We start from the raw sequence: 15,000 nt of genomic DNA on the forward strand, positions 1-15,000 counted from the left end.
ATCCGAACCGCACATGCTCGCGACAGTCCTGCCGTTAGAGAATGCACCGTGCACGCGACCGAGTAAGGCCACTCAGAGACATCCATTTCCCAGGTATATGCCCCCTACGCACTTTTGGTGGCGCAACTCGCACGAACAGTCCCACCTCGACCCCGTAAACAAGCTTTTTTGCCTCGAAGAGTTCGTCGGAGACGAAGAAGCAACCTTCAGTGCAAACGTAGCACTCTTTTGTGCAACCGCCCAAACAACGCCCCCTCTACCCTCTGTCGAAACACTCGGCATTGCTGCTCCCTAAGGTGAGCTTCTCCTCATAGGCAATTCCGCTCTTATCCGGTCACGTTTGTGTGCCCGAATTTCGCAAGGCAACCTCCATGGGACATGGAAAAGACTCGAGAAGAGAGCTCGCTCACGGGAGAGAGAAGCCAAGGAGACCACGAGAGTGCTGAGAGTGGGACAGCGCTGAATAGGCGGGAGAAGCCTGCGCGTATAAACGGAGATATATATCCAATTGCAACGAAGGAACGTGCCAAAGATCGAGAACAATGGCAGAAATGCTAGTAACGTGCACTTCGGGACCAACGCATCACCGGAAGACAACCGCCAAACATCGAAAGAGTCGCGATGCTCCGCAACCTACGTGCAAAGCGGTCGCACACCGGGTAAGGGAGTGAGAGCCCCAAACATAGCTGGGCGAGGCGCTCACTCCGCTCTTTAATATCTCGTTAATACCGCCAAGGAAATGGCACAAGCACACACACACAAGCATCCTCGGAAGAGGACAGTTCGAGTGACAGGTCAAATCCAAGAGTTCCGAAGACTACCTCCAGGAACAATCGGGAACAAGACCGATTACAAGTCGTCGAGTCTGTTACTGGGCGAACACGAGATGCGCACAGGAAATCGATCAGCCCTCACAATGGCCCAAGGCCAGAGATCGGACTGCTACGATTTACCCCAACAATCATCGTGCCACTCTTCGCAGAGAGGTGATAGACGCCAACGAGCCCGCGCATAGCAATCGAGGTGTAAAAAGGGCGTTGAAGGCAGGAAGCCTGGACGAAAGAGGCTACGAGGTCACCTCGAAGCGGTCTAAGAATCGGGCGCACTTGGGGCGACTACCAGTGCCAACCCCTTATCCCGCGGTGCGTCCGACACACAGAAATTTCCAAGGCGGCCAAGGAGCCTCCCCGCATAGCAATCGGGGTGTGAGGTTACGGATGCAGCATTGATAGCAATCGAGGTGTGAGGCGAAGGATGCAGAAGTGAGAGCCGAGGGATGTAGCAGAGATAGCAATCGGGGTGTGTGATGCAGAAGAGATAGCAATCGAGGTGTGCGGTGGGAAGGGCCCAGCAGCCAGAATGCATGAAGCGACGGATGAAGCAGTGATGACAACCGGGCTGTGAGGAGAGGAGGGATGCAGCCAAGAAAGCAATCAGGGCTCGAGGCAAGGGATGCATCAAGGATAGCAATCATGTTGTGAGGCGAGATTCCAAAGGCTAAACGTGAGAGGCTGCAGGGTCGACTCAGAGAGGTCTATGCATGTGAGAGGCTGAAAGCAAGGTCGACTCGGAGCGGTCTATGCATCGGGCGCGCTTGGGGCGACTACCAGTGCCAACCCCTTATCCCGCGACGCGTCCGACAAAGAGAACGTTCCAAGGCGGCAGAGGAGGTTACCAGCCGAAGGATGCAGTAGCAATAACAGGTATAGTTCCGCGGCGGCCGAGAAGACTCACCGCATAGGAATCGGGATGCGAGGCGAGGGATGCGGCGGGAAGGCCCCGACGGCTAAACGGAAGAGGCTGCAGGGCCGCCTCGGAATGGTCCAAGCATCGGATGCGATTGGGACGACTACCAGTGCCAACCCCTTATCCCGCGATGCGTCCGATACACAGATAGTTCCAAGGCGGCCGAGGAGCCTCACCGCATATCAATCGGGGTGCGAGGCGAGGGATGGGGCGGGAAGGCCCCAACGGCTAGACGGAAGAGGCTTCAGGGCCACCTCGGAATGGTCCAAGCATCGGACGCGCTTGGGGCGACTGCCAGTGCCAACCCCTTATCCCGCGATGCGTCCGATACACAGATGGTTCCAAGGCGGCCGAGGAGCCTCACCGCATAGCAATCGGGGGTGCGAGGCGAGGGATGGGGCGGGAAGGCCCCAACGGCTAGACGGAAGAGGCTTCAGGGCCGCCTAGGAATGGTCCAAGCATCGGACACGCTTGGGGCGACTACCAGTGACAGCCCCCTATCCCGCGATGCGTCCGATACGAAGATGGTTCCAAGGCGGCCGAGGAGCCTCACCGCATAGCAATCGAGGTGCGAGGTGGGGGATGCGGCGAGATGGCCCCAACGGCTAGACGGAAGAGGCCACAGGGCCGCGTCGGAATAGTCCAAGCATCGGACGCGCTTGGGGCGACTACCAGTGACAACCCCTTATCCCGCGATGCGTCCGATACGAAGATAGTTCCAAGGCGGCCGAGGAGCCTCACCGCATAGCAATCGGGGTGCGAGGTGGGGGATGCGGCGAGATGGCCCCAACGGCTAGACGGAAGAGGCTGCAGGGCCGCCTCGGAATAGTCCAAGCATCGGACGCGCTTGGGGCCACTACCAGTGACAACCCCTTATCCCGCAATGCGTCCGATACGAAGATAGTTCCAAGGCGGCCGAAGAGCCTCACCGCATAGCAATCGGGGTGCGAGGTGGGGGATGCGGCGAGATGGCCCCAACGGCTAGACGGAAGAGGCCACAGGGCCGCCTCGGAATAGTCCAAGCATCGGACGCGCTTGGGGCGACTACCAGTGACAACCCCTTATCCCGCGATGCGTCCGATACGAAGATAGTTCCCAGGCGGCCGAGGAGCCTCACCGCATAGCAATCGGGGTGCGAGGCGAGGGATGCGGCGAGATGGCCCCAAAGGCTAGACGGAAGAGGCTGCAGGGCTGCCTCGGAATAGTCCAAGCATCGGACGCGCTTGGGGCGACTACCACTGCCAACCCCTTATCCCGCGATGCGTCCGATACACAGATAGTTCCGAGGCGGCCGAGGAGGTGGGGGATGCAGCGAGATGGCCCCAACGGCTAGACGGAAGAGGCTGCAGGGCCGCCTCGGAATAGTCCAAGCATCGGACGCGCTTGGGGCGACTACCAGTGACAACCCCTTATCCCGCGATGCGTCCGATACACAGATAGTTCCGAGGCGGCCAAGGAGCCTCACCGCATAGCAATCGTGGTGCGAGGTGGGGGATGCGGCGAGATGGCCCCAACGGCTAGACGGAAGAGGCTGCAGGGCCGCCTCGGAATGGTCCAAGCATCGGATGCGCTTGGGGCGACTACCACTGCCAACCCCTTATCCCGCGATGCGTCCGATACACAGATAGTTCCAAGGCGGCCGAGGAGCCTCACAGCATAGCAATCAGGGTGCGAGGCGAGGGATGCGGCGAGAAAGCCCCAACGGCTAGAGGGAAGAGGCTTCAGGTCCGCCTCGGAATGGTCCAAGCATCGGACGCGCTTGGGGCGACTACCAGTGACAACCCCTTATCCCGCGACGCGTCCGATACACAGATAGTTCCAAGGCGGCCGAGGAGCCTCACCGCATAGCAATCGGGGTGCGAGGCGAGGGATGCGGCGAGAAGGACCCAACGGCTACACGGAAGAGGCTTCGGGGCCGCCTCGGAATGGTCCAAGCATCGGACGCGCTTGGGGCGACTACCAGTGACAACCCCTTATCCCGCGACGCGTCCGATACACAGATAGTTCCAAGGCGGCCGAGGAGCCTCACCGCATAGCAATCGGGGTGCGAGGCGAGGGATGCGGCGAGAAGGACCCAACGGCTACACGGAAGAGGCTTCGGGGCCGCCTCGGAATGGTCCAAGCATCGGACGCGCTTGGGGCGACTACCAGTGACAACCCCTTATCCCGCGACGCGTCCGATACACAGATAGTTCCAAGGCGGCCGAGGAGCCTCACCGCATAGCAATCGGGGTGCGAGGCGAGGGATGCGGCGAGAAGGACCCAACGGCTAGACGGAAGAGGCTTCGGGTCCGCCTCGGAATGGTCCAAGCATCGGACGCGCTTGGGGCGACTACCAGTGACAACCCCTTATCCCGCGACGCGTCCGATACACAGATAGTTCCAAGGCGGCCGAGGAGCCTCACCGCATAGCAATCGGGGTGCGAGGCGAGGGATGCGGCGAGAAGGACCCAACGGCTAGACGGAAGAGGCTTCGGGTCCGCCTCGGAATGGTCCAAGCATCGGACGCGCTTGGGGCGACTACCAGTGACAACCCCTTATCCCGCGACGCGTCCGATACACAGATAGTTCCAAGGCGGCCGAGGAGCCTCACCGCATAGCAATCGGGGTGCGAGGCGAGGGATGCGGCGAGAAGGACCCAACGGCTAGACGGAAGAGGCTTCGGGTCCGCCTCGGAATGGTCCAAGCATCGGACGCGCTTGGGGCGACTACCAGTGACAACCCCTTATCCCGCGACGCGTCCGATACACAGATAGTTCCGAGGCGGCCGAGGAGCCTCACCGCATAGCAATCGGGGTGCGAGGCGAAGGATGCGGCGAGAAGGACCCAACGGCTAGACGGAAGAGGCTTCGGGTCCGCCTCGGAATGGTCTAAGCATCGGACGCGCTTGGGGCGACTACCAGTGACAACCCCTTATCCCGCGACGCGTCCGATACACAGATAGTTCCAAGGCGGCCGAGGAGCCTCACCGCATAGCAATCGGGGTGCGAGGCGAGGGATGCGGCGAGAAGGACCCAACGGCTAGACGGAAGAGGCTTCAGGGCCGCCTCGGAATGGTCCAAGCATCGAACGCGCTTGGGGCGACTACCAGTGACAACCCCTTATCCCGCGACGCGTCCGATACACAGATAGTTCCGAGGCGGCCGAGGAGCCTCACCGCATAGCAATCGGGGTGCGAGGCGAGGGATGCGGCGAGAAGGACCCAACGGCTAGACGGAAGAGGCTTCAGGGCCGCCTCGGAATGGTCCAAGCATCGGACGCGCTTGGGGCGACTACCAGTGACAACCCCTTATCCCGCGACGCGTCCGATACACAGATAGTTCCGAGGCGGCCGAGGAGCCTCACCGCATAGCAATCGGGGTGCGAGGCGAGGGATGCGGCGAGAAGGACCCAACGGCTAGACGGAAGAGGCTTCAGGGCCGCCTCGGAATGGTCCAAGCATCGGACGCGCTTGGGGCGACTACCAATGACAACCCCTTATCCCGCGACGCGTCCGATACACAGATAGTTCCGAGGCGGCCGAGGAGCCTCACCGCATAGCAATCGGGGTGCGAGGCGAGGGATGCGGCGAGAAGGACCCAACGGCTAGACGGAAGAGGCTTCAGGGCCGCCTCGGAATGGTCCAAGCATCGGACGCGCTTGGGGCGACTACCAGTGACAACCCCTTATCCCGCGACGCGTCCGATACACAGATAGTTCCGAGGCGGCCGAGGAGCCTCACCGCATAGCAATCGGGGTGCGAGGCGAGGGATGCGGCGAGAAGGACCCAACGGCTAGACGGAAGAGGCTTCAGGGCCGCCTCGGAATGGTCCAAGCATCGGACGCGCTTGGGGCGACTACCGTTGCCAACCCCTTATCCCGCGATGCGTCTGATACACAGATAGTTCCGAGGCGGCCGAGGAGCCTCACCGCATAGCAATCGGGTTGCGAGGCAGATTATTGGGAAGGGAACCCCCTGGGATGCGGCTCAAGCAGTGCCCAAAGGGACTGGAATGCGGAATCACATCGAGAGACCCAAATGCTATACGAGGGCTCAAATCGAATTATCGATTTGGCCACGACATGGACGCATCGGAACGACTACCTTTGCCGAACCACTCGCAATTGCATCCATACCGAAACCAATAGACATTTCCGTTAGAGCCCTCGCATAGCATTCGGGAATCTCGCATGCCCCTCTAAATCGACCAATGCTGGCGCTCAATGAAAATCCGAGCGCTACCACCGTTCGAGCGCCAGCATTGGTCGAGTTAGAGGGGCACGGGGGAGAATGCTCCAGTCAACACCTCCCCTATATAAGTTATTTGTCCGATTCTCGCACAACCGTAGTCTGCCTCGTCGAATCAAACAACGGTCCCAGATTCCGACTTCCGTTCCGTAGAGACCCAAAAGCTAGATGGAGGCTCGCAAGAAAGAGAGTCGGCGCATAGCAATCGGGTTTCTCGAACGTTTAGGGACCGAGCTCACTTGCGGATAGGGCAAAATCCGCCAAGCAACCCAAAAGCTAGACGGGGGCTCGAATCGAATCGCCTAGGCGGCCACAACAACGACGTGTTGGATCGACTACCAGTGCCAAACCATTCAGCAAGACTAGTCTGTGTCGAGGCCGGATAGAGATTCTCAGAGAGCGCCCGCATAGCATTTAGGAGACCTGCCGCGTCCCTCACACTCGACAAATGGTGGTGCACGTTTATAAATCCGAGCGATCCCAACCCTTTCAAGCACCAACATCGGTCGAGATAGAGGGGCACGGAGGGGGCTGCGTGAGACAACACAGTCCCCTATATAAGTTATTTGTCCGATTCTCACACATCCGAAGAATGGTCATCAAATCGGACAACAGCCCAAACTTCCGACTTCCGTCCCAGAAAGCCCAAGAGCTATCTAAAACGTTCATGGCCGGAACTCGATCGCGGCTATACCAGTCCGCCAAGCAACCCAAAAGCTAGACTGGAGCTCTAGTCGAATCACCTCTGTGGCCATTGCAAGGACGTGTTGGAGCGACTACCATTGCCGAACCATTCCGCAGGTCGAGTCCATACCAAGGCCGCATAGAGATTCACGATGAGCTCCTGCATAGCAATCAGGAGACTTGCCGTGTCCATCACAATCGATAAATCCTGGTGCAAGATTTTTGCATCCGAGCGCTCCAACCAGTCGAGCACCAGCATCAATCGACATAAACGGGCACGGGGGGAGGATGCTCGAGAACACTACCTCCCCTATATAAGTTATTTGTCCGATTCTCAAGCAGCCGAAGTCTGGTCATCGAATCGGGTCAAAGACCACAACTTCCGACTTTACCCACAATGCAAGTCATCGAATCGAACATCGGCCCCCGAGTCGGACTCCATGCGTATGTCAGGTCATCGGACCCAAATTCCGCCTTCCTGCGCATGGCGGGCCATCAATATCAACTCGGTCATCGGACCCAAACTCCGCCTTTTTGCGTATGGCACGCCTTCAAATCGGTCATCGGACCCAAATTCCGCCTTCCTGTGCATGGCGGGCCATCAACATCAACTCGGTCATCGGACCCAAATTCCGCCTTTCTGCGCATGGCACGCCATCAACTCGATCATCGGACCCAAATTCCGCCTTCCTGCGCATGGCAGGTCATCGGACACAAATTCAGACCTCGCCAATATGCCTACGTATCGAATCGGTCATCGGACCCAACTTCCGACTTCATCCATACTGTAGGGTCTTTGAGGTTGGCGCGGTGCGCTCAACCCAGGGAGTCGACCCATCGAAGCATACACCTCCCCTATATAAGCTATTTGTCCGATTCCCACACCTGTGTAGTTTGCACCTCTGACCAGGACATCGACCCCAACTTCCGAACTCGACTGCAACGACGGCACCAGCGCCTTGGTGCGCACCTTGCGACGCACAGTCCCAACATTCGCCTTCCTGCACATGGCAGGTCATCGGACCCAAATTCCGACCTCGCGAGTATGCCTACATATCGAATCGGTCATCGGACCCAACTTCCGACTTCATCCATACCGTAGGGTCTTTGAGGTTGGCGCGGTGCGCTCAACCCGGGGAGTCGACCCAACGAAGCATACACCTCCCCTATATAAGCTATTTGTCCGATTCCCACACCTGTGTAGTTTGCACCTCCGATCAAGACATCGACCCCAACTTCCGAACTCGCCTCCAACGACCGAACCAGCGCCTTGGTGCGCACCTTGCAACGCACAGTGCCAACATTCGCCTTCCTGCACGTGGCAGGTCATCGGACCCAAATTCCGACCTCGCGAGTATGCCTACATATCGAATCGGTCATCGGACCCAACTTCCGACTTCATCCATACCGTAGGGTCTTTGAGGTTGGCGCGGTGCGCTCAACCCGGGGAGTCGACCCAACGAAGCATACACCTCCCCTATATAAGCTATTTGTCCGATTCCCACACCTGTGTAGCTTGCACCTCCGATCAGGACATCGACCCCAACTTCCGAACTCGACTAAAAAGACCGCACCAGCGCCTTGGTGTGCACCTTGCAACGCACAGTGTCAACATTCGCCTTCCTGCACATGGCAGGTCATCGGACCCAAATTCCGACCTCATGAGCATACCTACTAATCGAATTGGTCATCGGACCCAACTTCCGACTTCATCCATACCGTAGGGTCTTTGAGGTTGGCGCGGTGCGCTCAACCTGGGGAGTCGACCCATCGAAGCATACACCTCCCCTATATAAGCTATTTGTCCGATTCCGACACCTGTGTAGTTTGCACCTCCGCTCAGGACATCGACCCCAACTTCCGAACTCGCCTGCAACGACCGAACCAGCGCCTTGGTGCGCACCAAAAGTGCGCACTTTTGGAGGGCACTTTTGTGCGCTCCAAAGGTGCGCACTTTTGGAGGGCACTTTTCTGCGCTCCAAAGGTGCGCACTTTTGGAGGGCACTTTTTGGAGGGCACTTTTCTGCGCTCCAAAGGTGCGCACTTTTGGAGGGCACTTTTTGGAGGGCACTTTTCTGCGCTCCAAAGGTGCGCACTTTTGGAGGGCACTTTTTGGAGGGCACTTTTCTGCGCTCCAAAGGTGCGCACTTTTGGAGGGCACTTTTTGGAGGGCACTTTTCTGCGCTCCAAAGGTGCGCACTTTTGGAGGGCACTTTTTGGAGGGCACTTTTCTGCGCTCCAAAGGTGCGCACTTTTGGAGGGCACTTTTCTGCGCTCCAAAGGTGCGCACTTTTGGAGGGCACTTTTTGGAGGGCACTTTTCTGCGCTCCAAAGGTGCGCACTTTTGGAGGGCACTTTTCTGCGCTCCAAAGGTGCGCACTTTTGGAGGGCACTTTTTGGAGGGCACTTTTCTGCGCTCCAAAGGTGCGCACTTTTGGAGGGCACTTTTGTGCACTCCAAAGGTGCGCACTTTTGGAGGGCACTTTTCCTGTGCTCCAAAGGTGCACACCTAGGTGAGCACCTTCGACCACACCTTGTAGCACACCAAACTCTGACTTTCGACTTCATCCGCAATGCAGGGTCTTTGAGGTTGGCGCAATGCGCACAACCAGGGGAGTCGACCCATCAAACCCAACACCTCCCCTATATAAGCTATTTGTCTGATTCTCATACATGCGTAGCCTGCAGGAGCAATTAGGACATCGACCCCAACTTTCGGCTTCTAAACGAAAACAAGGTCTTTGAGGTTGGTGTAATGCGAACAACTAGGGGAGTCAACCCATCAAACCCAACACCTCCCCTATATAAGCTATTTGTCTGATTCTCATACATGTGTAGTCTACAGGAGCAATTAGGACATCGACCCCAACTTTTGACTTCTTAACGAAAACAAGGTCTTTGAGGTTGACGTAATGCGCACAACCAGGGGAGTCGACCCATCAAACCCAACACCTCCCCTATATAAGCTATTTGTCCGATTCTCATACATGTGTAGCCTGCAGGAGCCATTAGGACATTGACCCCAACTTTTGACTTCTTAACGAAAACAAGGTCTTTGAGGTTGGCGTAATGCGCACAACCAAGGGAGTTGACCCATCAAACCCAACACCTCCCCTATATAAGCTATTTGTCTGATTCTCATACATGTGTAGCCTGCAACAACGATTAGGACATCCACCCCAACTTCTGAATTCGTCTGCGTTGACCGCACCAAAGGTGCACGCCTTGGTGCTCACCAAAATCCGACTTCCGACTTCTTCTGCTATGCGGGGTCTTTGAGGTTGGCGCAGTGCGCACAACCAGGGGAGTCAACCCACCGAATGCAACACCTCCCCTATATAAGCTATTTGTCTGATTCTCATACATGCGTAGACTGCAGCAATGATTAGGACATCCACCCCAACTTTTGACTTCTTAAACAAGACAGGGTCTTTGAAGTTGGTGCAGTGCACACAACCAGGGGAGTCGACCCATCAAACGCAACACCTCCCCTATATAAAGCTATTTGTCCGATTCTCATACGTGTAGTCTGCAGCAGCGATTAGGACATCGACCCCAACTTCCGAATTCGTTTGCATTGACCGCACCAAAGGTGCACGCCTTGGTGTGCACCCTGGAGTGCACTTTGGTGCTCACCTCGGTGCACACTTTGGTGTGCACCTCGGTGTGCACCAAAGGTGCGCACCTTGGAGCGCACCAAAGGTGTACACTTTGGAGCGCACCACATAGGGTCTTTGAGAGGTTGGCGCAGTGCGCACACCAAGGTGGGTGTTGAGGTGCGTGCCGAGGTGGGTGGGTGCTAGGGTGCGCTCCATGGTGGGTGCCAGGGTGGGTGCGTGCTAGGGTGGATTCCAAAGAGGGTCATAGGGTGGGTGCCAAGGTGGGTTGGTGATATAGTGGGTTCAAAGGTGGGTACTAGGGTGGGTTCCAAGGTGGGTCACAAGTTGGGTGCCAGGATGCGTGGGTGTTAGGTTGGGTGCCAAGGTGGGCTCCTGCGTGGGTGGGTGCTAGGGTGGGTTTCAAGGTGGACGCGAGGGCGGGTGCCAAGGTGGGTAACAAGTTGGGTGTTAGGATGGGTGAGTGCTAGAGTGGGTGCCAAGGTGGGTGGGTGCTAAGGTGGATGCCAAGGTGGTTCACAGGGTGGGTGGGTTCTAGGGTGAGTTCCAAGGTGGGTCACAGGTTCAGTGCTAGGGTGGGTGTCAAGGCGGGTGTCGAGGTGCCTGGGTGCTAGGGTGTGGATGCCAATGTGGGTCATAGGGTGGGTACTAGGGTGGGCTGCAATGTGGGTGCCAAGGTGGGTAACATGCTCGGTGGGTTCTAAATTGGGTGCCAGGGTGGGTGTGCACCCACCTTGCCCGAGGTGGGTGCCAAGGTGCCAGTGTGGGTGGGTGCTAAGGTGGATGCCAAGGTGGGTGAGAAGGTGGGTGATAGGTTGAGTGGTAGGATGGGTGGGTGCCAAGATGGGTCACAGGGTGGGTGCAAGGGTGGGTAGGTGCTAGGGTTGGTGTCAGGGTGGGTGGGTGCTAGGTTGGGTTCCAAGGTGGGTGCGAGGGTGAGTGTCAAGGTGGGTCACAGGTTAGGTGCTAGGATGGGTGAGTGCTAGGGTGCAAAGGTGCCAGGGTGGGTGCTAGGATGGGTCGATGCTAGGGTGAGTGGCAAGGTGGGTCCACAAGTGTCAAGGTGGGTGCCGAGGTGGGTGCCAAGTCGGCGACTGCTATGGTGGATGCCAAGGTGGGTCACGGGGTGGGTGCCAAGTTGCTAGGTTGGGTTCCAAGGTGGGTGCCAACGTGGGTGCTAGGGTGCGTGGGTTAAAGGGTGTGTCACAACGTGGGTGCCAGGATGGGTGCGCACCCACACTGGCCAAGACGGGTGCGGGTGCAAGGTTGGGTTCCAAGCCCGGTCACAGGCTGGGTGCTAGGATGGGTGGGTGCCAAGGTGGGCACCAGGGTGGGTGCACCCACCCTGGCCAAGGTGGGTCACGGGGTGGGTCCTAGGGTGGGTAACGGGGTGGGTACTAAGGTGCGTGCCAAGGTGGGTCATAGGGTGGGTGCCAAGGTGGGCACCAGGGTGGGTGTGCACCAACCCTAGCCAGGGTAGGTCACGGGGTGGTTGTCGGGGTGGGCGTCAAGGAGCCAAGGTGGGTGGCAAGTAGCCAAGTTGCGTGCCAAGGTGGGTGTCGGGGTGGGTGCCAAGGATCCAAGGTGGGTGTCTGGGTGGGTGCCGAGGTGGGAGCCAGGGTGGGTCCCAAGGTGAGTGCAAAGGTGGGTGCCAGGGTCAAGGTGAGTGCCAATGTGGGTTCCAAGGTGCCAGGGTCAGGGTGAGTGCCAATGTGGGTTCAAAGGTGCTAAGTTGGGTGCGAGGTTGGGTGCGAGGGTGGGTGGGTGCCAAGGTGTGCTAGGTGGAAGCCCGGGTGGGTCGGCATCCCATGGGTGTCGAGTTGGGTGCCTGATGGGTGCTTCTTGTCAAGTTTTAGTCGTCGGGACTCATTTCGAGCCTTAGAGGTCGTTTCTTGTCCGGTTGCCCTGTCTTCGACCTGGGAACCCAATTTTGGTCCTCGGGTCCCATTTTTTTTTGTCTCGCATCCCACTTTTGGCCTGTGGCCTTTTCGGGGTCGATTCTCGTTTTGGGCATCAGAGCATGTTTCTTCTCCTAAAACCCAATATTTGTTTATTAAGTCTCGGAACACATTTTTGTTCTCGTGGACCCATCATGGGTCTTGGAACGCATTTGTGGTCCTTGGGTCCCATTTTGCATCCCGAAACTTGTGTTTTGGTGCTTGATCCCTATTTTGGGTGCCCACCTTGCACCAAGTGCGCACCCGGGGCAAACCGAGCGCCTTGGTGCACCGGGGCAAGATCGAGCGTGCACCCGAGGCGCCCCGAACATGCACCAAGGTGCACTCGGCCCACATGTGAGCGCAGGTCGTTGCGCCCGAGGTGGTGTGTGGGCACCGCGTTGCAGACGGGACACTGCACGCACACGACGCCCCCTCCAGGTGCACGCACGTAGGCCGGGCCGGGTGCACACCCGACGCCCTAGCAAGGTGCGCGCACCCGGGCAGGGCTCACACTTGGCGAACGGGGCGCACTTCGCGAGGGAGGGTGTGCACCTCGACGGGGGTGGGTGGCCGGGGTGGATTCGCACGTGGGTCGCGGTTTGCTAAGTACACACTGCGACAAGCTCATAACGGGTGCGATCATACCAGCGTTAGTGCACCGGATCCCATCAGAACTCCGCAGTTAAGCGCGCTTGGGCCGGAGTAGTACTGGGATGGGTGACCTCCCGGGAAGTCCCGGTGTTGCACCCTTTTTTAGTTTTTCGCCGGGCGTCGCAATGCTATTTGAATAAACCTTTTGCCCGTTTGCGTTCTCGTCGGGGCCGGGCCGGGCCGGGGTGCGCTGCCCGCACTACCGCGCGCGCGGGGGCGACACCGAGCGCGCACCCGAGGCGCCCCGAGCACACAGGCCACGGTGCAACCCGGGCGTTGTGCGCGCACCCCGGTGCGCCCGAGGTGCTGCGCGCGCACCCAGGTGAAATCGGTGTGCACCTCGGCCAGTGCGCGCTCGGTCGAGTCGCGCACGTTGGCCAAGGTGCACGGTGATGTTTCTTACTCTAAGGTTCCGCACCAGACGCCCGGGACAGGTGAGCGAAGCTGGGCGGGGCCGGGTGCGCGGCCGGGGCAGGTGCACGCAGCTGGAGAGAGCTTTGGAGCACACTTCGGAGCGCACCAATGATGCGCTCCATTCAAAAGTTTCCTGAAAAGGCAAAAAAAGTTGAGATTATAGAATTTCCCACTTGAGAGATTGTAAAAAAAAAAAATTTAAAATGAAGGAAACGCGGGTGCCAAGGTGTGCGCAGCCCAGCCAAGGTGTGCGCACCAAGGCGCCCACCCTGGCGAAGGTGCACGCAAGGTGCGCACCCGAGGCAAACCGGACAATTAACCCAACTTTCGACTTCGCGCGCACCTTGGAGCGCACTTCGGAGCGCTCCTTGGTGCGCACCAATCTTGGGCACCTCGGAGTGCACCATGGCGCCCACCAAGGTGCGCACCCGGGGCAAACCGAGCTCCGACTTCGTGCGCACCTTGGAGCGCACGAAAGGTGCGCACCATGGCGCCCACCAAGGTGCGCAGCCCAGCCAAGGCGTGCGCATCAAGGTGCGCACCCTGGCGAAGGTGCGCACCCGGGGCAAACCGAGCTCCGACTTCGTGCGCACCTTGGAGCACACAAAAGGTGCGCAACCCAGCCAAGGTGTGCGCACCCCGGTCAAACCGAGCTCCGAATCGTGCGCACCAGAGGTGCACGCCATCGTGCGCACCTTGGAGCACACTTCGGAGCCCTCCTTGGTGCGCGCCGATGTTGCGCACCTCGGAGCGCACCCGGGGAAAACAATGCAATTAACCCGACTTTCGACTTCGTGGGCACCTCGGAGCGCTCTCGGGTTCGCACCTCGGAGCACACCGAGGTGCGCACCTTTGATGCGCTGCCTTCACCAATTTCCAGAAAAGGCAAGAAAACATTGAGAAGGTGTGCGCACCGAGGTGCCCACCCTGGCGAAGGTGCACGCGAGGTGCGCACCCGGGGCAAACCGGGCTCCGACTTCGTGCACGCCGCACCTTGGAGCACACTTCGGAGCGCTCCTTGGTGCGCACCAGGGCGCGCAACCCAGCCGAGGTGCCCACCCCGGCGAAGGTGCACGCGAGGTGCGCACCCGGGGCAAACCGGGCTCCGACTTCGTGCACGCCATGGTGCCCACCGCGGCGAAGGTGCACGCGAGGTGCGCACCCGGGGCAAACCGGGCTCCGACTTCGTGCACGCCGCACCTTGGAGCACACTTCGGAGCGCTCCTTGGTGCGCACCATGGTGCCCACCAGGGCGCGCAACCCCGCCGAAGGTGCACGCGAGGTGCGCACCCGGGGCAAACCGGGCTCCGACTTCGTGCACGCCGCACCTTGGAGCACACTTCGGAGCGCTCCTTGGTGCGCACCATGGTGCCCACCAGGGCGCGCAACCCCGCCGAAGGTGCACGCGAGGTGCGCACCCGGGGCAAACCGGGCTCCGACTTCGTGCACGCCATGGTGCGCACCGCGGCGAAGGTGCGCACCCGGGGCAAACCGGGCTCCGACTTCGTGCACGCCGCACCTTGGAGCACACTTCGGAGCGCTCCTTGGTGCGCACCAGGGCGCGCAACCCAGCCGAGGTGCCCACCCCGGCGAAGGTGCACGCGAGGTGCGTACCCGGGGCAAACCGGGCTCCGACTTCGTGCACGCCGCACCTTGGAGCACACTTCGGAGCGCTCCTTGGTGCGCACCATGGTGCCCACCAGGCCGCGCAACCCAGCCA

At 59.3% G+C, this 15,000-nt stretch overlaps 1 non-coding gene across 1 annotated transcript; it reads left to right on the top strand.

Annotated features, from left to right (window-relative positions):
- Positions 1-12,846: 12,846 nt before the first annotated feature.
- Positions 12,847-12,965, top strand: LOC131870599 (5S ribosomal RNA). Its single transcript, XR_009368904.1, has one exon. It is a non-coding gene; the product is annotated as a 5S ribosomal RNA (ribosomal RNA).
- The last annotated feature ends 2,035 nt before the right edge of the window (positions 12,966-15,000 follow it).

Source organism: Cryptomeria japonica, unplaced genomic scaffold (assembly GCF_030272615.1).
Source record: "Cryptomeria japonica unplaced genomic scaffold, Sugi_1.0 HiC_scaffold_337, whole genome shotgun sequence".
NCBI classification, from domain to species: Eukaryota; Viridiplantae; Streptophyta; class Pinopsida; order Cupressales; family Cupressaceae; genus Cryptomeria; species Cryptomeria japonica.